Raw genomic sequence first — 22626 nt, 5'->3', positions numbered from 1 at the left:
CTGCACACAGTGTGGAACTCCAGTTAATAATTCCATCTCCAGACTGCTGAGTTGAAGTGAATTAATGCAACCCTATGTCTCAATTTCATGGAAAAAAATAACAAGTCCTCTGGATCACTTGATCTTTATTGCCCAATCAGCTTTCTGCTGATCTGAGCTTTTCAAGTCTAACTGCCAGAGACACCTGACTCCAATTGCCAGGTGCAGCCTTCAGATAAAATCCCTGCTGAATTTTACTATATTACCCTTGAGGCATTAACCCTCAATTCTTTTCCTATTCATGGGTCCCATGTCCTTCCACTCTTTTCCCATCCATCAGGCCCTATATCCCTACACTCCTTTCCAACCCAATCAGGCCCATATCCATCCACTCCTTACCTATCCATCAGGATCGTATCCCTACACTCCTTTCCTACCCATCAGGCCCATATCCCTACACTCCTTTCCCACCCTTCAGACCCATATCCCTCCACTTCTTATCTATCCATCAGGCCCATATCCCTACACTCCTTTCCCACCCATCAGACCCGTATCCCTCCACTCCTTATCTATCCATCAGGCTCGTAACCCTCCACTCCTTATCTATCCATCAGGCTCGTAACCCTCCACTCCTTTCCTATCCATCAGTTCCAAATCCCTCCACTCCTTTCCTAATCATCAGACCCATATCCCTCTGCTCCATTCTCGGTCTAAATGTCTTTCAAGCATTGTAATTGCATTTGCCTCCTCCTGCAGTCCATTTCATCATCTACATCAAAAGCTTATCCCTCAACTTCCTTTTAAATTTGTCCCGTTACCTTAAACCTGAGGCCTCTTGTTCTAAACTCGATTGCTCTGGGGAAAGATCCTGACCTTCTGCCCTATCAGTGCCCTGCATAATTTTATAAACCTCTGTAAGTAAGCTCTGTCACAATTATTGATAAATATCTCAGCTGAAGGTAGTAGATGTCTGGTCCAGTGCTGCCTAATTAACATAATTCTATCTGCACATTCGGCTTACCATACCAGGATGCCTCTTGGTCATGCCCAGTCACATCTCTGAAGCCAATGCTCACTGTGAGCTTGTAACCTTCCCTCTTCAGACAGCAACTGTTCTTGTAACTTTAAAACTGATTATCACAGAGGTCACATTTGAAATAGTTTGAAGACTGGTTGGATTGTTTTAATGGCCACAGCATAATAACTCCTAATCAGAATTAGAATTTATTGTTATGAATAAGTCATGAAATTCGGTGTTTTGCGGCAGCGTCGTTATACAAATATTCATATTAAAACCATCTTCTGGCATTATTATAAAAATATTAAAATAATTGTGCATGAAAGGTAAGGCAGTGTCCTTGGTTCATTAATTATTTAGGAATCTGATGGCAGCAGAGAAGAAGCTGTCCTTGTGCCATAGGCTCCGATACCTTTACCCCAATAGTGGCAGAGTGAAGAGGGCATGGCCCGGGTGATGGGGAATCTTTGAGGATAGTGGCTGCATTTTTAAGACACCGCCTCATGGAGATGTCCTCAAAGGAGTGAAGTCTGGTGTCTGTGATGTTGCAGGCTAAATTATGAACCCTCTGGAGTTTATTCTTGTCCTGAGAGTTGGCACCTGACAGTGATGCAACCAGCCAAAATGCTTATTACGTTGCTTCTCCCAAAATATACTCCATGCAAATCTTGAACTTAATGTTAATTACATCAGTTAGATCACCTCCCAGCTTTGAAAACATGTCGTTTACTCAACCAGCACTTGCAACTTGATCCATTAAAACAGTTGCCTTCTCCATTGTCACTTATATTCTTCCGAATGTGCAGACATCAGAATGAATGCAATAAACAGATGGGTATAAACAAGATTGGGAACCATCACTTCCTGCTCTCCATGTTTGGATTCCAGCAATCTCATGAGAAGGATCAACTTTCTTTTGACCTATTTGATTCCATCTGTATCTATGCAGGGTAATGTGCTGTTGTTATATGTGTCTGCCTCTCTCAGGTACTTTGGCCTGCAGCTGTATGCATTCCTTTAGTCCCTATACATTGTTCCTGAGCAGGAACATATTTATTGATTAATTATGAAAAGAATAATCTCAGCAACTTCAGGTCCAAGTATCTTCTCAGGCAGTTCCTTGGTATAAAGGATGACTTACTCCTGCTTACTCCTCCCAGATCAGATTGTTCCAGAGGTGAGGCAGAAAGTGTCTGATGTGGTTCGGGGGGGGGGGGGGGTGGTGGTGGTGTGTGTGGGTGACTGTTAATGCAGGGGACTCTTTTGATCCTTTGTGCACCTGATGCATGGTCTTTAGAATCAGAACATACTGACATGAACATATCACGAAATTCATTGTTTTGCAACAGCGTCACAGTTCAAATATTGCTATTTATTACATAAATAAATAGTGCAGGAAAATAAGATAAAGTGAGCTAATGTCTGTGGTTCATTGTCTACTCAAGAATCTCATCACAGAAGGGAAGAAGCTGTCCTTGTGCCGCTGGGTACTCGCCTTCAGCCTCCTGTACCTTATGGTAGCAGTGTGAAGAGGGCATGGCCTGGGTAGTGAGGGTCCTTGAGCTTACTTTCTTAAGACATTACCTCTTGTAGATGTCCTCGAGGGAGTGAAACCTGGTGCCACTGGCCGAGTCAACAACTCTCTTTTTCCCTGTTCTGGGCATTGACATTTCCACACCAGGCAGTGATGCAACTATTCAAAATGCTCTCCACGGTACACCTAAGAAATTTGCAAGAGTCTTTGATGACTTCTTTGGTGATCCTCTTCCTAATTAACTATTGTTTTATCCAGTGACGTGTGTGTGTGTGTGTGTGTGTGTGTGTGTGTGTGTGTGTGTGTGTGTGTGTGTGTGTGTGTGTGTGTGTGTGTGTGTGTGTGTGTGTGTGTGTGTGTGTGTGTGTGTGTGTGTGTGTGTGTGTGTGTGAGAGAGAGAAAGAGAGGGAGAGAGAATGATTATAAAATCATCTTTGAGAACAAATATCATCAGTGGATTTGGGGATGAAAAACCTGGAGGAACCATGGTTATTAACGATGCAGTAAATCTGCCATTCTGCATTGCAAACCAGTAAGTCAGGTCAGACTAAATCTGGCACAGATAGACAGTTAATGCATTGGGTTCTTTCAATAGAAAGTTCAAACTTTATTTTTCTGAGTTTTTATTTAATGCCAAACTTACTATCTCCTAGAAGGCAACCAAGTCAACATGAGTTTTTACTGCTCTAATTGTTTATTTGCAGACGTAATGAAATGTCACCTCGAACTGGGGTTTATGAAGGAGACTCCAGCTCCCTTCAAGCCTGCATCCCTCGAATGCACAGGGCAGCTCAGTGGGCAAAGCTGTTACCTCACAGTTCAAGAGACCTGGGTTCAGGCCTGACATCTGGTGCTGTCTGTGCAGAGTTTGCATGCTCCCCTCGTTAACAGTGTGTCTCGGTGAAGGGTTCCAACCTCAAATGTCCCCAATTCCTTTTTTCCCACAGATGCTGCTTGATCCTTTTAGTTCCTCAGGCAGATTGATTTTTTTCCCCTCCAGATTCCAGTGTCTGCAATCTCAGTATGTCTCAATTATGAAGGAGATATGATTCTCTATGAAGAATTATTAGTTTCAGAGAATCTAAAAATAAAAGAGATCAACTTCTTGGCTGAAATATGACATTAAGGATTTTCTTTCAAAATCCATCTGCAGCTATCGATTTGTTTTCACTTTCAATGCCTGGAATCCATTAAAAATAAGATCTGAAGGAATCCAACTTTGTATTTGCCCCATTTATCTCTGATTATTCTTGGCTCTAATTACAAGATCATCTTTGATGCACTTCCTCCCTTGTTGACATTGAGCTGAAACTTACAGCCAGCTCTGCATCACGTAGAAGGAGGATTTTATCTGCACCTCTGCCTCTCCACTTCACAACTGGTACCAGCTGTGAGCATTCGAGTCTTTGCACAGTGAGTCGGGTGAGGAAGGTGAATCAGAAATGGGAAATTAAGTCCATGCAAAGTTGATGTCAGATGGAGAAACATAAATTGCTGGAAGCCCTCAGCACATCAGGCAGGATCTGTAGCAGAAATGGCCCTCTCCTTCCCAGTACTGACGATGGGTCCAGGAATGAATCGTTAAATGCCTCACTTTCCACAGACACAGCCTGACTTGCTAAGTTTTATCCAGAATTTTCTATTTTTATCATTTACAGTGGGTTGAATCTGGAGGGGAAAAAAAAAACAATCTGCCTGAGGAACTAAAAGGATCAAGCAGCATCTGTGGGAAAAAAGGAATTGGGGACATTTGAGGTTGGAACCCTTCACCGAGACACACTGTTAACGGGGGGAGCATGCAAACTCTGCACAGACAGCACCAGATGTCAGGCCTGAACCCAGGTCATTTGAACTGTGAGGTAACAGCACCAACTGCTTTGCCCACTGAGCTGCCCTGTGCATTCGAGGGATGCAGGCTTGAAGGGGGTTGAGCGGCCTGGGCTGGGCTATGAATTGTTGACCCACATAGCATAATGTTGAGCATAGAATGTAGGACAGGGGAATCAGAAGGGACAGCAGTGACCAGAATGGACAGGGGCACCAGGATGGACAGAGACATCAGAATGGACAGGAAATCAGAATGGACAGGGACTTCAGTGACCAAGATGGATAAGGGCAGCAAAAGCTATATGGGCACCAGTGACCAGAATGGACAGGGGCAATCAAATTGACAAGGGAAGCAGAATGCACAGGGCACCAGTGACCAGAATTTACAGGGGCAGGCCTCTCACAGACACCAAAAACACGTCCAAAGTGCTTTCTGAAGGATTTGCTGGCACAAAGGGCTGTGAGATGCTGTGAATGACCTCCCTTCCAGATTGAGCTCTCATTTGAAAAAGGGATGACCCCTGTCCAAAAACTGCAGAGGACATCTTTGCCCGTAACTGCAGCTGTTGAATGTCAACCAAGTTCATCAGGAACAATGATTTAATGGTCCAATCTAAGGCTCTGGCAGTGCTGGCGTCAGGGTGTGAATGGCCTATTCCTGCTGCCGCTGATCTCCAGATTCCCCTTGACATTGCATTGTTAGCAGTCGCTACGTCCCAGGCCATGTTTGCCATCACGAGAAACAAATTAAAGATTCACTGAGGAATCGGCTTCCAAGTCTCCTGGCACCGTGGAATTGGAATCTACATGCAATGGAATGATTGGACCCCAAATTATTCATACAAATGCATTGCCCCTTTCCTAGTTTTGGCACCTTTAAAAACATTTTGTGTGCAAAAAATTGTGGTAAATGGAGAAATAATTGAAAGTCAGTTGGAAGCAATTAAACACTAAAGGCAGGAAAGCAGCTAGAGGCAGCATGACACAACGGCCGTGTTGGCCACCGTGAGTCAGAAAGAATTACAGCTATTTACACAGTTGGCAGCACAGATTGTCAGGAAGCATTCAAAACAAAACACTTATGGGTGTGCTGGTTGTTCAGATTCTTTCTTTGCAAGTGAAATAGCTTTTCGGACTGATGGACAGTTTGTGATGGTCTTATTTTTATATATTTATTCATTATAGACAGGTAAACTTTGCAGCTGATTTAAACTGGAACCATATGTAATTCTGTGCAATAATGAAGGCTAATATTTCACATTTTGACTATGAAATATGTTTCAGTGGCCTGCTTTATCTGGCTCTGTAGGTGCTGGTTTACTTGTAATCCACTGTGCAATTGCCATTCCGTAGGGCTGCACAAAAAATGTGTAACATACACGAATAATGTACGTTCACATGTGCAGCGTAGTGAGAGAGGAGTATACGTTTCAGCACACTGCATTTATTTAGTGATCTGTTTTATCCTTGGCATGGAACCGAGTGTAGAGCTCGTCGAAAGAACCAAAGACTTGTTGATCCAAACCAAGGCTTTTATTAGCAAAAGGCAGGAGCTCTTCACAGGTGGCCGACCAGTCCGGAATGATCCGACCTGGCTAGGGACACAACCCTTTAAGGCCCAGATAATAGGTGTGGCTTAGCTCTCAGCCAATCGCTGTAAGCACAGTCTAGATACAGTAGCTCTTTACACTATGTACATTGGTGACAGATCTGTACTATCACACCAAGTGAGAATAAAAGCACACATACATACACACCCATACTCTCCCTCTCAGGGGCATGCCTGTGCAGACACTCTCCCTTGTGGACATACCCTATCCCTTGTGGACACGTATACACACCCTCTCTCTTTCGTGGACAACACCAACACACACACACACACACACACACACACACACACACACACACACACACACACACACACACACTCTCTCTCTCTCTCTCACTCTCAGACAACAAGACACTCACGACCACACACACACTTACACACACACACACTCTTGCAGACAAGTCACACACACGCACTCATTGACAACAAATTTCACACACACACACACACACACATTCTTATGGACAACAAGTCTGTCTCTCTCTCTCTCTCTCTCTCTCTCTCTCTCTCTCTCTCTCTGTCGTCAACACCTGCACATGCACACACTCAAGCATATCACCAAAATTAGTGATGAGAATGGAAATGGACCTCATTAAAAAAAAAGAACACTTGCTCTTATTTAAAATGTTTTATGGAACTTTGATGCTGAACTTTACCAACTGCTCAGCCTGGTACTGTTCTTTACAATATTGTTTCCAGGTCTTGCAACAGTATGGATTTCATTAACTCATTTAGTGAAGATTAAAGCTGTTGGTGAAACAAGGTTGTGCTAAACCAGGATACAATGTTGACTGTATGGAGAAAGCAGATGTTGGAAGAACCTCAGATGGATTATGCTGGTATTGTGAACGTGAGGGCAAGGTTCAGCAATTTTGTTTATGGAATATCAAAAAACATTGAAAATGCTGGAAATACTTAGTTGGTCAGGCTGCATCTGTGGGAAGAGAAACAGAGTTAATGGTCCAAGTCGGAGACCTTTTCAGAACTGGGTTGGGGAGAAAAAGAAGCTGCAGGGGGCAGAGGGGTATATCCCCAACAGAGAAAGACTGGGTTGATCTGGTTGCTTTTGCCTTGAGTTGAATGAATAGCTGAAGAGTGAGAACAAAGTCAAGCTCATGAAGATATCTTTACAGAGTTGGAAATGACCAATGGGACCTTTCCAATGTAACACATGATCATTGTGATACAAGACTGATCATTGAGTTGAAATAGATCGAGGAAATATATTGGATCCAATACAACAGTAGAATGAAGATCGACTTACCAATGCCATGATAACACTGGACAATGAAGATTTTGCTTCCTGAACACTTTTGGGTGTATTTTATGGATTTTGGACTGCTGATAACAAAAATCACCTTAAAAGTTTCCTAATTTGTGCCATTTTTTTAGATATAATCTACTTTTGTAATTTCCTGTCATATTTTAAGACGACTTCAAGCACACAAAACCACGAAGTGCAACTTGGACTTCTACCCTGTGACAAACATGGTGCAACGTTGAACCAGGACATTGTGACCATGGAAAAGCAGTATCATGGCAACTGGAAACTATCAATGCTGGCCAAGGATTGTTAGACGCTGACATGAGCGGCATCAGATGCTGAGTACAAACAAAAATAAGCGGCAAAACATTTTTAAGTCATTTGAAACAACGCAATGTGTCAGCATCATTATGTGATAAAACATACTAAATTCAATAGAAGCATCTGTGGCAAACCATTTTTTTGCCTAGTCTCACTAAACTGCATCCATTCCATAGCCCTCCATACCCCTCTCATCCATGTACCTGTCCAAATTCTTCTTAAATGTTAAAATTGAGCGGCCATCCACCACTTTAGCAGGCAGTTCATTCCACACTCCCACCACTCTCTGTGTGAAGATGTCCCCCTTCATGTTCCCCCTAAACTTTTCCCCTTTCACTCTTAGCCCATGTCTTCAATTAAAATTAATTTAATGTTTCTCCAACTTCCCACATGATACAAAAAATCTGAAATTATCTTTGCATTCAGCTTAAAGTTGTGTATCATCAATTTTCTTTCAGGAAGCAAACCTTTTGAAAAAAAAATTGTTGTCCAGTGCCAGTTTCATTTATGTGTGTTAAGTACACACTTGTTTCATCACAATTTCCAAATGGTGCAGCTGAAAATCGCTAAGAATGGGCATTGAAGTAATATGTTTAGAAGGCAGTCAAGTGTATCAACAGGGCACCAGTTGCCAAACATCCAAAAGATCCCATGTTCAAAAAGAAGTTGCATTCTGACCAAGCCACTAATGCAAAGAAAGCTCAGAACACACTGGGCTTAATTTATCCCTACATTGAAGGGAAAACAGAAGAGAAATGATCAAACCAAATTTTAAATTTGGACTCAAGCCCATTGAGAGGCAAATTAACAGGCGAACAGAGAAGGCATCACAGGTGTATATGGGTGGGAAGGTAGAAGATAAATAAAGCCGAGAAGAGAGAGAAGGATGGGATGGCTCTCTGAATGGAGATGGAGGAGGAAATGAGACAGAGGGATAGAGAAAGAGAGAGGAGGAGGAGAGAGGGAGCAGAGAGAGTGCGAGGGTGGGAGGGGGTGGAGACATTGGAGCAGGAAAAGAGTTGACTGAGGGAGAGACAGTTGAGTGAGTGAGGGAGAGGGCAAAGGGATAGAGAGTAGTGAGAGAGGGTACTGAGGGGGGGATAGAGATGGGGAGGGAGGCTGGGAAGAGAGAGGGGACAGAGAGAGAGAAGGAGAAAAAGCAGGAGAGACATAGAGCACGAGAGAGAGAGAGAGAGGGGGGGGGGAGATGAAGAGAGGGCAAAACCTCCCTGTAAACCTCCCTGTGAATTTCCCTGTGAATCTCCCTGTAAATCTCCCTCTGAACCTCACTGTAAACCTCCCAGTAAGCCTCTCTGTAAACCTCCCTGTGAACCTCCCTGCTTCTTTAGCCATTCAAGACTCCAGTTTAATTCAAATCCATCAGCAACCCAAGCCCAGATCAAACCTCCAACACTATGAGGAGGTTTTCAGCATCCAGAGCCCATTGGGAGCCGTCTTTCCCCTCAGCATCCCCTCAAATTCTGGTTCCGTTACCTGGTTGTCATGATCAGACTCCAGCAACCCGCAGCCTGTGAGGTCAGGAACAGCCTGCATGTGTCCTTCAGTCGCAGAGCCCCTTGCTGGTCCGCCACCATGGTCTCCAACCTTAGAGTTGTTTCCTCTCCTTCTCCTTCTCAACGGAGTGGGTTCTTCCCCCTTAATGGTGCCCTGCACCAGTCTGCTGCTCACCTGGAGCCTGCAACCCCTCAAGGCTGCTGCCGAATGCAGATGCAGCCATCTTGGGCTCAGACCCTGCAGCTTCTTTAACAGACCATTTAAAACCTGTATGGAGCCCTCAGCAGAAGGGCTGGGTGGTAAGACCCCACTGGGAGTACTGTGTCTCCGCTCCCCACTTTCCTTGGGTCCAAACCAGTGACAGCATTGCTGATACACCAGCTCTGGTAGCATTGCAATTTATTTTTATATTTTAACCCTAACCATAATCTATTCTGGCATAAAAGGACAGAAAAAGGCAAGTCTGCACTATTGAAATGTCAATTTTAATTTCTTGTATTAACTGTTTTGATGAATACTTGTCTGCTTTTATATTTATAATCCCCTTCTGTACTGTGGTAATTTACTGAATTCTAATGGAGTTGTTTTGTTTTTACACAAGTACCTGTGTGGCTGGAGGAAGTAAGAATTTTGGTGCATCTGTACACTGACCAATGTGAATGATAAAGCCATTATCATTATTAGTTATTATCATCCATCCATCCTACATTATTTCTGAAAATGGTTTGGTTTAATGACAACCAGGTAATGTGGCAGGAGTGGCGTTCAGAAAAATGTCAAAAACACTTACCACAAACATGTCTTTAATTGCTTTTAAAAAGAACCATTGCTCAGCTTTTCACCCCTAACCATTTTTGGGACTTGATCTTCCAGAAATTCCCTGTTCCAAGGACTCAGGACGAAGAGCGGAATAAAGAGCAAAGCTCCTCTGGTCCGTCATTGAGCTTTGTAGGCTCCTATCTTCCATTTGTTCTCTTCTTCCTGAAGGTTGGCTTTCCATTGCAAATGGGCTTGCTGCCCTGCAGGAAAGATTAACATTGCATCATGTTCTCTAGTACTGCTCAAGATAACTGATCAAATAATCCATCTCTCATACCAAATTACTGAGATAGAACAAGGCTACAGACAGTGCTAAACTCGGCCAGCATCATCATGGGCGTTAGTCTTCACTCCATTCAGGACATTTTTAAGTGGTGATGTTTCAAGAAAGAGGTCTCTATCATCAAGGACCCTCACCACCCATGCCATGCCCTTTGCTCAACATCAGAAAGGAGGTACAGGAACAGAAAGACGCACACCTAACGTTTCTTCTTCCCCTCCACCTTCAGATTTCTGAACAGACATTGAACTTATTGATACGACCTCCCTTTTTTCTCTTCATCGCACTATTCTTTTTAAATTTGTACTATAATTGATACCAATTTTGCAGCTCTAATACAAAGTTCTGTTATCAAAAAACAAACAATAAATTTCATGACACATGTTCATACAACCTGATTCTGATTCTGAGATGAACAGGCAAATATATGATGGAATTTACAGGTTGTATTGGAGGATTTAAACCATGTTTTTTGCTCCTGCATTGCTGAGAATCAGTAACCTGCTTGAGACTCAGCAGACATAAGCTAAATTCCACCATGGGGCCCAGAAATGCAGTTATCTGACAAAAAGACATCTGTGTACCAAGAACATTTAATCTTCCTGCTTGTTTTGATCACAGTCTTTCAGGCAGAGACCTAACCTTGTATTCAAAATGATAAGCTAGAAAGTTGTGTTATTCGATAGAAGCCTAGGCATGCTAGCTTGCTCACTTATCTTTCTTTTTGTGCTGGGAATAGGTGCCTGAGTAAGCAGTTTTTGGATAATATAAGTCATGGTCCCGCTGCTGAAGCTTGAGACTCTCCAAGAGGTGGCAACATCTCTCAGCAAGAAGAAGAACTTCTAGAGTCAAGGGAGCATGGCCACCTAGATAAGAATAAAAACAATGACAAAGGTAGGATGGAGATTAGGGTAGAAGGTAGAAAAGAGAATGTATGTGAGGGTCGTTCTCTGAAATGCATATATTTTAATGCAAGAAGTATAGTGAACAAGGTAGATGAGCTTAGAGCATGGACAGATACTTGGGGTCACGATATTGTGGCAATTAGTGAGACCTGGCTACAAGAGGGGCAGGACTGGCAACTTAATGTTCCAGGATACATTTGTTTTAGATGTGATAGATCAGGGGGTAAAAAAGGGGGAGGAGTTGCTCTGCTTGTTAAGGAGGACATTACTGCCGTGAGGTGGCAAGATGGTCTGGAGGGATCGTCCAGTGAGGCTGTTTGGGTGGAATTGAGGGGTGAAGGAGACATGAGGGTGCTAATAGGGGTGTATTACAGGCCACCAAATGGGTCAAGAAAACTAGAGGAACAAATGTGTAGAGAGATAACGTTAAATGTGTGAGAATCATAAGGTAGTGATCATGGGAGATTTTAACTTCCCTCACATTGATTGGGATACCCATACAGTTAGAGGGCTGGATGGGCTAGAGTTCGTTAAATGTGTTCAAGATTGTTTTCTGAATCAATTAGTAGAAGAACCGACTCGGGACAGTGTAATACTGGATCTCCTGTTAGGGAACGAGCTAGGTCAGGTATCAGACATTAATGTTGGAGATCCAATTGGGTCTAGTGATCATAATTCTGTTAGTTTTAAGGTAGATTTAGGGAAGAGCAAGGAGGGGCCTAAAGTTGAGGTTCTGGATTGGAGAAGAGCAAATTTTGAAGGAATAAGAAGGGATTTGGGGAGTATTGAGTGGGACAGGATATTTTCAGGTGAGGGTGTAAATGAAAAATGGAGGATATTCAAAAAAGAAATTTTGAGGGTACAGAGTAGTTATATTCCAGTGAGGATCAAAGGAAAGGCTGGAAGTCATAGGGAGGCTTGGTTTTCAAGGAATATTGTAAATTTGGCTAGGAGAAAAAGGGAGGTGTACAAGAGGTATCTTTCTTTGGCTTGGCTTCGCGGACGAAGATTTATGGAGGGGGTAAAAAGTCCACGTCAGCTGCAGGCTCGTTTGTGGCTGACCAGTCCGATGCGGGACAGGCAGACACGATTGCAGCGGTTGCAAGGGAAAATTGGTTGGTTGGGGTTGGGTGTTGGGTTTTTCCTCCTTTGCCTTTTGTCAGTGAGGTGGGCTCTGCGGTCTTCTTCAAAGGAGGCTGCTGCCCGCCAAACTGTGAGGCGCCAAGATGCACGGTTTGAGGCGTTATCAGCCCACTGGCGGTGGTCAATGTGGCAGGCACCAAGAGATTTCTTTAGGCAGTCCTTGTACCTTTTCTTTGGTGCACCTCTGTCACGGTGGCCAGTGGAGAGCTCGCCATATAATACGATCTTGGGAAGGCGATGGTCCTCCATTCTGGAGACGTGACCCATCCAGCGCAGCTGGATCTTCAGCAGCGTGGACTCGATGCTGTCGACCTCTGCCATCTCGAGTACCTCGACGTTAGGGGTGTGAGCGCTCCAATGGATGTTGAGGATGGAGCGGAGACAACGCTGGTGGAAGCGTTCTAGGAGCCGTAGGTGGTGCCGGTAGAGGACCCATGATTCGGAGCCGAACAGGAGTGTGGGTATGACAACGGCTCTGTATACGCTTATCTTTGTGAAGTTTTTCAGTTGGTTGTTTTTCCAGACTCTTTTGTGTAGTCTTCCAAAGGCACTATTTGCCTTGGCGAGTCTGTTGTCTATCTCATTGTCGATCCTTGCATCTGATGAAATGGTGCAGCCGAGATAGGTAAACTGGTTGACCGTTTTGAGTTTTGTGTGCCCGATGGAGATGTGGGGGGGCTGGTAGTCATGGTGGGGAGCTGGCTGATGGAGGACCTCAGTTTTCTTCAGGCTGACTTCCAGGCCAAACATTTTGGCAGTTTCCGCAAAGCAGGACGTCAAGCGCTGAAGAGCTGGCTCTGAATGGGCAACTAAAGCGGCATCATCTGCAAAGAGTAGTTCACGGACAAGTTTCTCTTGTGTCTTGGTGTGAGCTTGCAGGCGCCTCAGATTGAAGAGACTGCCATCCGTGCGGTACCGGATGTAAACAGCGTCTTCATTGTTGGGGTCTTTCATGGCTTGGTTCAGCATCATGCTGAAGAAGATTGAAAAGAGGGTTGGTGCGAGAACACAGCCTTGCTTCACGCCATTGTTAATGGAGAAGGGTTCAGAGATCTCATTGCTGTATCTGACCCGACCTTGTTGGTTTTCGTGCAGTTGGATAATCATGTTGAGGAACTTTGGGGCGAGAAATCAGACTGCTCAAACTACAGGGGAATCACGTTGCTCTCCATTGCAGGCAAAATCTTCGCTAGGATTCTACTAAATAGAATAATACCTAGTGTCGCTGAGAATATTCTCCCAGAATCACAGTGCGGCTTTCGCGCAAACAGAGGAACCACTGACATGGTCTTTGCCCTCAGACAGCTCCAAGAAAAGTGCAGAGAACACAAGAGGTATAAAGAACAGGGAACTGACAATTTGAAGGAGGACTACAAGGAGTGTAGAAGGAATCTTAAGAAAGAAATTAGAAAGGCCAAAAAAAGGCTCGAAGAGGCTTTGGCAGACAGAGTAAAAATAAATCCAAAGGGTTTCTATAAGTACATTAAAAGTAAAAGATTAGTGAGGGATAAAATTGGACCCCTTGTAGATAGTGAGGGTAGGCTGAGTGAGAAGTCAAAGGAAATGGGGGAAATTTTGAATGATTTCTTTGCCTCGGTATTCACTAGGGAAAAAAATATTGAACCAGTTGAGGTAAAGAAAAATAGTGGGGAGGTAATTAAGCATATAAGGATAACCTAGGAGGTAGTGATGGCTGTGTTGAAAAAGCTAAAGGTGGATAAATCTCCGGGACTGGACAAAATATTCCCAAGGACACTCAGGGAGGCTAATGGACAGATAGTGGGGCCATTAACAGAGATATTTAGGATGTCACTGGCCACGGGGGTGGTGCCAAAGGATTGGAGGGTGGCGCATGTGTTTCCTCTGTTTAAGAAAGGGTCCAAATGCAAACCTGGGAATTATAGGCCTGTAAGTCTGACGTCTGTGGTGGGCAAGTTGATGGAAAGTGTTCTGAGGGATGCTATTAACAAATATTTGGAGGTACAGGGATTGCTAGGGAGTAATCAGCATGGTTTTGTCAGGGGTAGATCATGCTTGACAAACCTGATTGAGTTTTTCGAGGGGGTTACAAAAAAGGTTGATGAAGGGAAAGCTGTGGATGTTGTCTATTTAGACTTTAGTAAAGCTTTTGACAAAGTTCCCCACAGGAGGTTAGGAAAAAAGGTGAAGGCATTAGATATAAAAGAGGAGGTAGTGAAATGGATTCAGCAGTGGGAGATGTCAGAGAGTAGTGGTAGCAAATTGTTTGTCCAATTGGAGGCCGGTGACTAGTGGAGTTCCTCAGGGATCGGTCCTCGGTCCACTATTGTTTGTTATATATATTAATGATCTGGAAGTAGGGGTGGAGAATTGGATAAGCAAGTTTGTGGATGATACAAAGATTGGTGGTGTTGTGGACAGTGAGGAAGATTACCGTAGATTAAAAGATGATTTAGGAAGGCTGGAGGTGTGGGCTGAGAAATGGCTGATGGAATTTAATACAGATAAGTGTGAGGTGTTACATTTTGGAAAGGCAAATCTAAATAGGTCATATGCATTAAATGGGATGTGCAGAGCAACAAAGGGATTTAGGAGTTGTGGTAAATAGTACCCTCAAGGCTGATACTCAGGTAGATGGTGTGGTGAAGAAGGCATTTGGAATGTTGGCCTTCATAAATCGGAGTATTGAATTCAAGAGTAGGGAGGTTATGATGAAATTGTACAAGGCATTGGTGAGGCCATATTTGGAGTACTGTGTACAGTTTTGGTCACCAAATTATAGGAAAGATATAAACAAAATAGAGAGAGTGCAGAGAAGGTTCACGAGAATGTTGACAGGATTTCAAGGTTTGAGTTACAGGGAAAGGTTGTGCAGACTGGGGCTTTTTTCTCTGGAGAGTAGAAGATTGAGAGGGGACTTGATAGAGGTGTTTAAGATTTTAAAAGGGACAGACAGAGTAAACGTGGATAGGCTTTTTGAATTAAGAGTGGGGGAGATTCATACTAGAGGGCGTGGTTTAAGATTGAAGGGGGAAAATTATAGGGGGAACATGAGGGGAAATTTCTTTACGCAAAGGGTGGTAGGGATGTCAGATGTTGCCTTAATATTTGACTCTTTCTCCAGTTGGAATTGGACATCCTTTGCATTTTCATCCTCTTCAGCACCATTTTGTGACACACCTTCAGCCATTTCTAAGTTGCTGACTTTAAATTCAGTCGATGTCTTCTGCAGTGGTTTTAGAGGGTCTTCATTCCCATCTGCCAAAGCTACCTCTTCTTTTGCCTGTTTCAGCCCTTGCAATGAGAATGCTTTTGAACAACTTTTATCTAGGCTCTGCCATTTCAGTTCTGATTTGAGATCTTTGACCTGTCAGTCTGTGATACATTACGCCTCAGCGGTGACACCGGCTGCGGAGGTGGCCATTTTACGCATTCCCCTCCAACCGTCCGCCGAGCTTGAGTACCAAGCACGCACAACACAAGCCCAAAATCAACAGTCCCCAATGGACAAGCAGCAGCACATCCAAACTGTGTTCAAACTTGCAACAAATACACTGAAGGAATCCATAAACGTGGGTCTACCACTTCTGATGGTGAGATACACTGCTGTCAATGAGCGAGTTTCCACCACGGCAGCAGTCAATAATATCATGGTGATTCTCATCAAATGACATTCTGCTCTAGGGTTAGAAGCCCTGGATCCCTCTTTGGCTGATGCTCAGGCCAATGGAGGTGGATTGCTGACAGCAGCCTGCACTTGGCATTTCCAACATGGCTCCCATATTGCTTTCAGTATCGCTCCAAACTGAAGAAGGATGGTAGAACTGATTCCCCTCCAAAGTTGCAATAATGTCCATTCAATCCAATACTCCAAGATTCAAGCCATCCTTGCAGTTCTGTGTAGATGTGGCTAATTTCTGTTGACTAAAATTGCTGGATATTTTCTGTTGACTAAAATGTAGCAATTACTATCCATAAAAAAAACCTGTTTGGAGGCTAAGTAGGGTCCTAACTGTGACGCATTAGAACAAATTCATAGCAAAGTACAGATGTGTTTTTAAACTGTTTATTAATGAACACAAAAGGACTCATTACATCCCTGGTATTGTGGTAATGCAGCCAATGCTGCATCCCCTTTACTCGGCCGCAGCAGGAATAAATGCACGCAGGCCGATTCCAGGGCGCACCACTCCATAACTGTGGACAGCGGTCGTAGATCTCCAGAAATGGTTCGACCTAAAAGGGGAGGCAGGCCTCTTCAGCCCAGTTAAGCAACCTGCATAAGAGAAGGTTACTCCGATATAAAACCTATGACCCAAGGACCTCACTGCCACGTCCCAGCTTGCTTGGCCACGGCACACGAACCATGGGTGTAAAGGGTGGGGCCAGTACTGCGCACACTGCACTCCACCTAAAAGCTCCTTTGCGCAGGCCCGAGGACATGTCCACGTCCTCCCCCTCAAAAGATGCACACAAACTCAAGCTAGCATGCTGGAACATCAGAACCATGCAAGAAAAGGCTGTCAGTCACCGACCTGAACGTCGGTCTGCCCTCATCGCACATGAATTCCTCAGACTCGACGTCGACATAGCCGCTCTCAGCGAAGTCCGCCTTGCAGATGTAGGCAGCCTCCAAGAACACGGCATGGGCTACACACTCTACTGGTCTGGCAAGCCTCAGGCTGAATGACGCCTATCTGGTGTTGGCTTCATGGTCAAGAATTCCATTACCTCCAAACTCGAAAACCTCCCGAGAGGCCACTCTGACCGGATCATGTCCATGCGACTCCCCCTTCAAAACAAGTGACACATCACTCTCATCAGTGTCTATGCTCCAACCCTTCAGGCGGAACCAGCAGAAAAGGACAAGTTCTACACTGATCTGCGCAACCTCATCTAACGCACCCCTACAGCCGACAAGTTTGTCATCCTTGGCGACTTCAACGCTCGCATCGGCAAAGACTCATAAACCTGGCCAGGAATCCTGGGTAAGCATGGTGTCGGCAAGTGCAATGACAATGGGCGCCTCCTGTTGGAACTCTGCGCAGAACAGTGGCTTGTCATTACTAACATGCTTTTCCAGCAAAGAGACAGTCTGAAGACTACCTGGATGCATCCCCGATCCAAACATTGACACCTCCTGGACTACGTTCTGGTGCGAGGAAGAGGCAAACGAGATGTGCTCCATATCAGGGTCATGCCCAGCATGGAATGCCACACTGACCACCGGCTTGTTCGCTGCAAGCTCAACCTTCACTTCAAGCCAAAGTTCAAGAACAGTGGAGCCCCCAGAAAGAGGTTCAATGTTGGAAACTTGCAGTCAGACATAGTGAGAGAAAACTTCCAGGCAAACCTCCAAGCAAAGCTCGAGGATGCAAACTGCCTCACGGACACGTCTCCTGAAACCCTCTGGGATCAGGTGAAAACGGCCATACTGCAATCCACTGAAGAGGTACTGGGCTTCTCCTCCAGGAAAAACAAGGACTGGTTTGACGAAAACAACCAGGAAATCCAGGAGCTGCTGGCAAAGAAGCGATCTGCCCACCAGTCTCACCTTGCAAAGCCTTCCTGGCCAGATAAAAAATGAGCCTTCTGTCTCGCATGCAGCCATCTTCATCGCAAACTCTGGGAGATCCAAAATGAGTGGTGGATTAGCCTCGCCAAACGAACCCAGCTTAGCGCTGACATTGGCGACTTCAGGGGTTTTTACGAGGCTCTAAAGGCTGTGAACGGCCCCTCACCCCAAGTCCAAAGCCCTCTGCGCAGCTCAGACGGCGAAGTCCTCCTCAACGACAAGATCTCCATCCTCAATCGATGGTCAGAACATTTCCAATCTCTTTTCAGTGCCAACCACTCAGTCCAGGAATCCGCCCTGCTCCAGCTCCCTCAACAACCCTTGAAGCTAGGCAAGGCTAGAGCTGGATGAGGTCCTTCCCTTGGAAGAGACATATAAGGCAATTGAACAACTGAAAAGTGGCAAAGCAGCAGGTGTGGATAGAATCCCCCCCAGAGGTCTGGAAGGCTGGCAGCAAAGCTCTGCATACCAAACTGCATGAGTTTTTCATGCTCTGCTGGGACCAAGGAAAGCTGCCTCAGGACCTTCATGATGCCATCATCATCACCCTGTACAAAAACAAAGGCGAGATATCCGACTGCTCAAACTACAGGGGAATCACGCTGCTCTCCAATGTAGGCAAAATCTTCGCTAGGATTCTCATTAATAGACTAATACCTAGTGTCGCCGAAAATGTCCTCCCAGAATCACAGTGTGGCTTTCGCGCAAACAGAGGAACTACTGACATGGTCTTTGCCCTTAGACAGCTCCAAGAGAAGTGCAGAGAACAAAACAAAGGACTCTACATCTCCTTTGTTGACCTCACCAAAGCCTTTGACACCGTGAGCATGAAAGGGCTTTGGCTAATACTAGAGCGCCTCGGATGCCCCCCCAAGTTCCTCAACATGGTTATCCAACTACAAAAAAACCAACAAGGTTGGGTCAGATACAGCAATGAGCTCTCCGAACCCTTCTCCATTGACAACGGCGTGAAGCAAGGCTGCGTCCTCGCACCAACCCTCTTTACTATCTTCTTCAGCATGATGCTGAAACAAGCCATAAAAGACCTCAACAATGAAGACACTGTTTACATCCAGTACCGCACGGATGGCAGTCTCTTCAATCTGAGGTGCCTGCAAGCTCACACCAAGACACAACTTGTCCGTGAACTACTCTTTGCAGACGATGCCACTTTAGTTGCCCTTTCAGAGCCAGCTCTCCAGCGCATGACGTCCTGTTTTGCGGAAACTGCCAAAATGTTTGGCCTGGATGTCAGCCTGAAGAAAACTGAGGTCCTCCATCAGCCCCCCCCCCCCCACATCTCCATTAGGCACACAGAACTCAAAGCGGTCAACCAGTTTACCTACCTCGGTTGCACCATTTCATTTGATGCAAGGATCGACAAAGAGATAGTCAACAGACTTGCCAAGGCAAATAGCGCCTTGGAAGACGACACAAAAGAGTCTGGAAAAACAACCACCTGAAGAAACACACAAAGATAAGCGTGTACAGAGCTGTTGTCATACCCACACTCCTGTTCGGCTCTGAATCATAGGTCCTCTACCGGCATCACCTACGGCATATAGAACGCTTCCATCAGCGCTGTCTCCGCTCCATCCTCAACATTCATTGGAATGACTTCATCACCAACATTGAAGTACTCGAGCTGGCAGAGTCGCAAGCATCGAATCCATGCTGCTGAAGACCCAACTGCGCTGGGTGGGTCACGTCTCCAGAATGGAGGACCATCGCCTTCCCAAGATCGTGTTCTATGGCGAGTTCTCCACTGGCCACCGAGACAGAGGTGCACCAAAGAAGAGGTACAAGGACTGCTTAAAGAAATCTCTTGATGCCTGCCACATTGACCACCGCCAGTGGGCTGATATCGCCTCCAACCGTGCATCTTGGTGCTTCACAGTTTGGCGGGCAGCAACCTCCTTTGAAGAAGACTGCAGAGCCCACCTCAGTGACAAAAGACAAAGGAGGAAAAATCCAACACCCAACCCCAATCAACCAATTTTCCCTTGCAACCGCTGCAACTGTGCCTGCCTGTCCCGCATCGGACTTGTCAGTCACCAACGAGCCTGCAGCAGACGTGAACATACCCCTCCATAAATCTTCATCTGTGAAGCCAAGCCAAAGAATGTGGTAATTGCTATCGTATGTGGTAATGTCCATGAACTTGGTAATGGTAACGATCTTGTTAATGCAATTAATGGTCAACAGAAAATATCGGAGCCCTACTCACCTAACATCTATCCCGCCATACTAGTCAACACAGGCCATCTAAAATCCAACTCCGCAAAACCCATGCCAACCATCCACAGTGAATAGCACATGCACACCGGCAGCGACAGAATGCTCACAGTCTCCAGACCCCAGAACACCGCCAATGTCCAGAGCCAAACCATCGACCACAAACAACACACTTTTGGCTCCTAGAACACCAAAAGATCTGCCTTCCCCATAAAAATGTCAGTTTTTCTTTCCACTGACTGCAACTGTGAATATCTATTCATCTGTCCTTTTATATTTATTATCTCTTTTTCTGTCTTGGCATATTGTGGTCATTAATTTTAATTTAAAATGTAATTGGTGAGATCTTTTGTGCTTGTTTGGCTACAACGAGTCACAATTTTGATGCATCTGCATTTTGGGAAGTCTAACATGGGCAAGACCTACAGAGTGAATGGTAGGGATCTGAGGAATGTTGTGGAGAAAAGGGATCCAGGAGTACAGGTTCATAGTAACATGAAGATGGAAGATAAATGGTCAGAAAAACTTTCATCATCTTGGCTTCAACAGTCAGAGTACTGAGTATAGATGTTGGGAGGTCATCCTGCAGTGGTGTATGACATTGATGAGGCCCCATTGTGTTCAGTTTCGGCCAATGTGCTACAGGAAGGATGTTGTCAAGCTGAAGAGGGTGAAAAGAATATTTACGAGGATATTGCCAGGATTCGGGGCCTGAGGCAAATGGGGAGGTTGAGCAGGTTAGGGCCTTATTCATTGGAGCTCAGGAGAATGAGGAGTGATCTCATAGAGTTGTACAAAATAATGAGAGGAATAGAAGGAGTGAATGCAGAGTCTTTTCCTCAGAGTAAAGAGATCAAGAGCCAGAGAGCATCGGTTTAAAGTTAGGGAGGGTGGGGGAAAGATTTAACAGGAAACTGGGGAGTATCTTTTTTAATTTTACACAGCAGGTGGTGGATGTAAGGAAAGGGCTCCTGGAGGAGGTGGTTGAGGCAGGTACGTTTGCAAAGTTTAAGAAACATTTAGATGAATATACGGATAGGGTTGGTTCAGAAGGATATGGGCCAAATGCAGGCAGATGGGACAATTTGGTCGATGTGAACAGGTGAGGCTGAGAGGTCCATTCCCATGTTTTATGACTCTGTGATTATAAACTCTCATCAGTTTGGTCGAGTGGGAACGAAGGGCCTGTTTTTGTGCTGAATAAGACTCTTGACTCAGTCAGGAAGATTCACAAGCATGAAACTATGCACCACCAGATTCAAGGATGGTTTTTATCCTACTATTATCAGTCTCCTGAATGATCCTCACATGAGTAAAACTATGCTGCTTTTGCTCTGACCCAACTGATCTCGTTCTGTAACTCTGTCTTATCGTGTCTTCAGTATGTTCAAAACATACTGGGGGTTGTAGGTTAATTGGGTGTAAATTGGATGGCATGGACTCGTGGTCTGAAATGGCCTGTTACCGTGCTGTGTGTCTAAATTTAAATTTAAAATTTATATTTAAATGGATGAGATGTCTAATTTGTCTGCTTGCAAAACAAACTTTACCACTGCATCTTGGTACATGTGGCAATGTACTTGAACTTCATTGCTCTTGAAAAAAGATATAGCAAGTTATCTTTTTGGTGCTTGCCTTTTCAGAAGATAGGTCAAACTCACCCACTCTGAAAACAGATAATGGACTAGACTGGTTTAAGTATACCTCCTATGGAGCAGGGCTGAGCTAGCTGGGTTGTTACAAAAATATGATAGCGTCAGGGTCACATTTATTGCTTTTCGTTACAAGTGCATTAAGTTACTTGAAGTTTAGATCCTCTCCTGTCAAGATGAGATTCAAACATCCACCTCAAGATCATCAGTCTAAGCCTTTGGATTACCTACCTTATAATTCAACCACGACGCTACAATATCTATCTTCAACAAGTTCTGAAAGCATTGGCTGATGGTTTCAATGAGTCTCACTTCCTCTGGTTCTGGAAGAAAAAAAATCCACACTTGAATTTCCACCCCAGAGTATTCAATCTCCAAGAAAATGTTTGAGAATGTTTGCCCTGGCTAGGAATTTAATCACATAGATAATTTGCAAGTGCCTTTTCCAGGGACAATGTCAAAAGTGTCCCAGAAGTCCTTGTCCAAATGATCAGTGGATTCATTAAAAGTTCTTTCTATCCATGACACAAAACAGTGTCCCAACAGTTGATGAAAGTTTGATTGCATGTTACTGTCTATCTCAGCACCATGTGACCATACATTGAATTTTCCCAAAGTGCAAAGTTTTAACAATCAATTTCCCAAAACTCTTAAAAAATGTAATATAGCAGGGGAGCCCTGCTATATCGAGTGAAGAGGCTGCATAAAGCCTTGATGACTGTGGCAGCTGTCATGTCCAGGCAGGGGATGGCAAACAGAAAACGTGAGTACTCGTCAATGATGTGGAGGAAGTACAAATTACAGTCAGAGGAGGGGAGGGGTCCTTTGAAATCAATGCTCAAGCATTCAAAGGGGCAGATAGCCTTTATCAACTGCGCTCTGTCCAGTCAATAGAAGTGCGTCCATGCAGACCTGGCAGTTTCTGGTCATAGAAAGGCAGATTGCAGGCTTTGATAAAATGGAAGAATCTG

General features: G+C 44.7%; 1 protein-coding gene across 2 annotated transcripts in view; it reads right to left on the bottom strand.

The window, feature by feature from the left end:
• Positions 1 to 9853: 9853 nt before the first annotated feature.
• dtd1 (D-aminoacyl-tRNA deacylase 1) overlaps positions 9854 to 22626 on the bottom strand; it is a 208729-nt gene continuing 195956 nt past the window's right edge. For both annotated transcript variants that reach the window (XR_011355992.1, XR_011355993.1), the window contains 2 exons: positions 21887 to 21978; positions 9854 to 10086 (listed from right to left, as the gene is read on the bottom strand). The gene's annotated coding sequence lies outside the window, so the exon portion shown is untranslated. The remainder of the gene's footprint in view (positions 10087 to 21886; positions 21979 to 22626) is intronic.

The sequence above is a fragment of the Narcine bancroftii genome, chromosome 4 (assembly GCF_036971445.1).
Source record: "Narcine bancroftii isolate sNarBan1 chromosome 4, sNarBan1.hap1, whole genome shotgun sequence".
Classification (NCBI taxonomy): Eukaryota; Metazoa; Chordata; class Chondrichthyes; order Torpediniformes; family Narcinidae; genus Narcine; species Narcine bancroftii.
The sequence above is the reverse complement of the archived record's forward strand: the minus strand, read 5'-3'. Positions and strand labels throughout refer to the sequence as shown.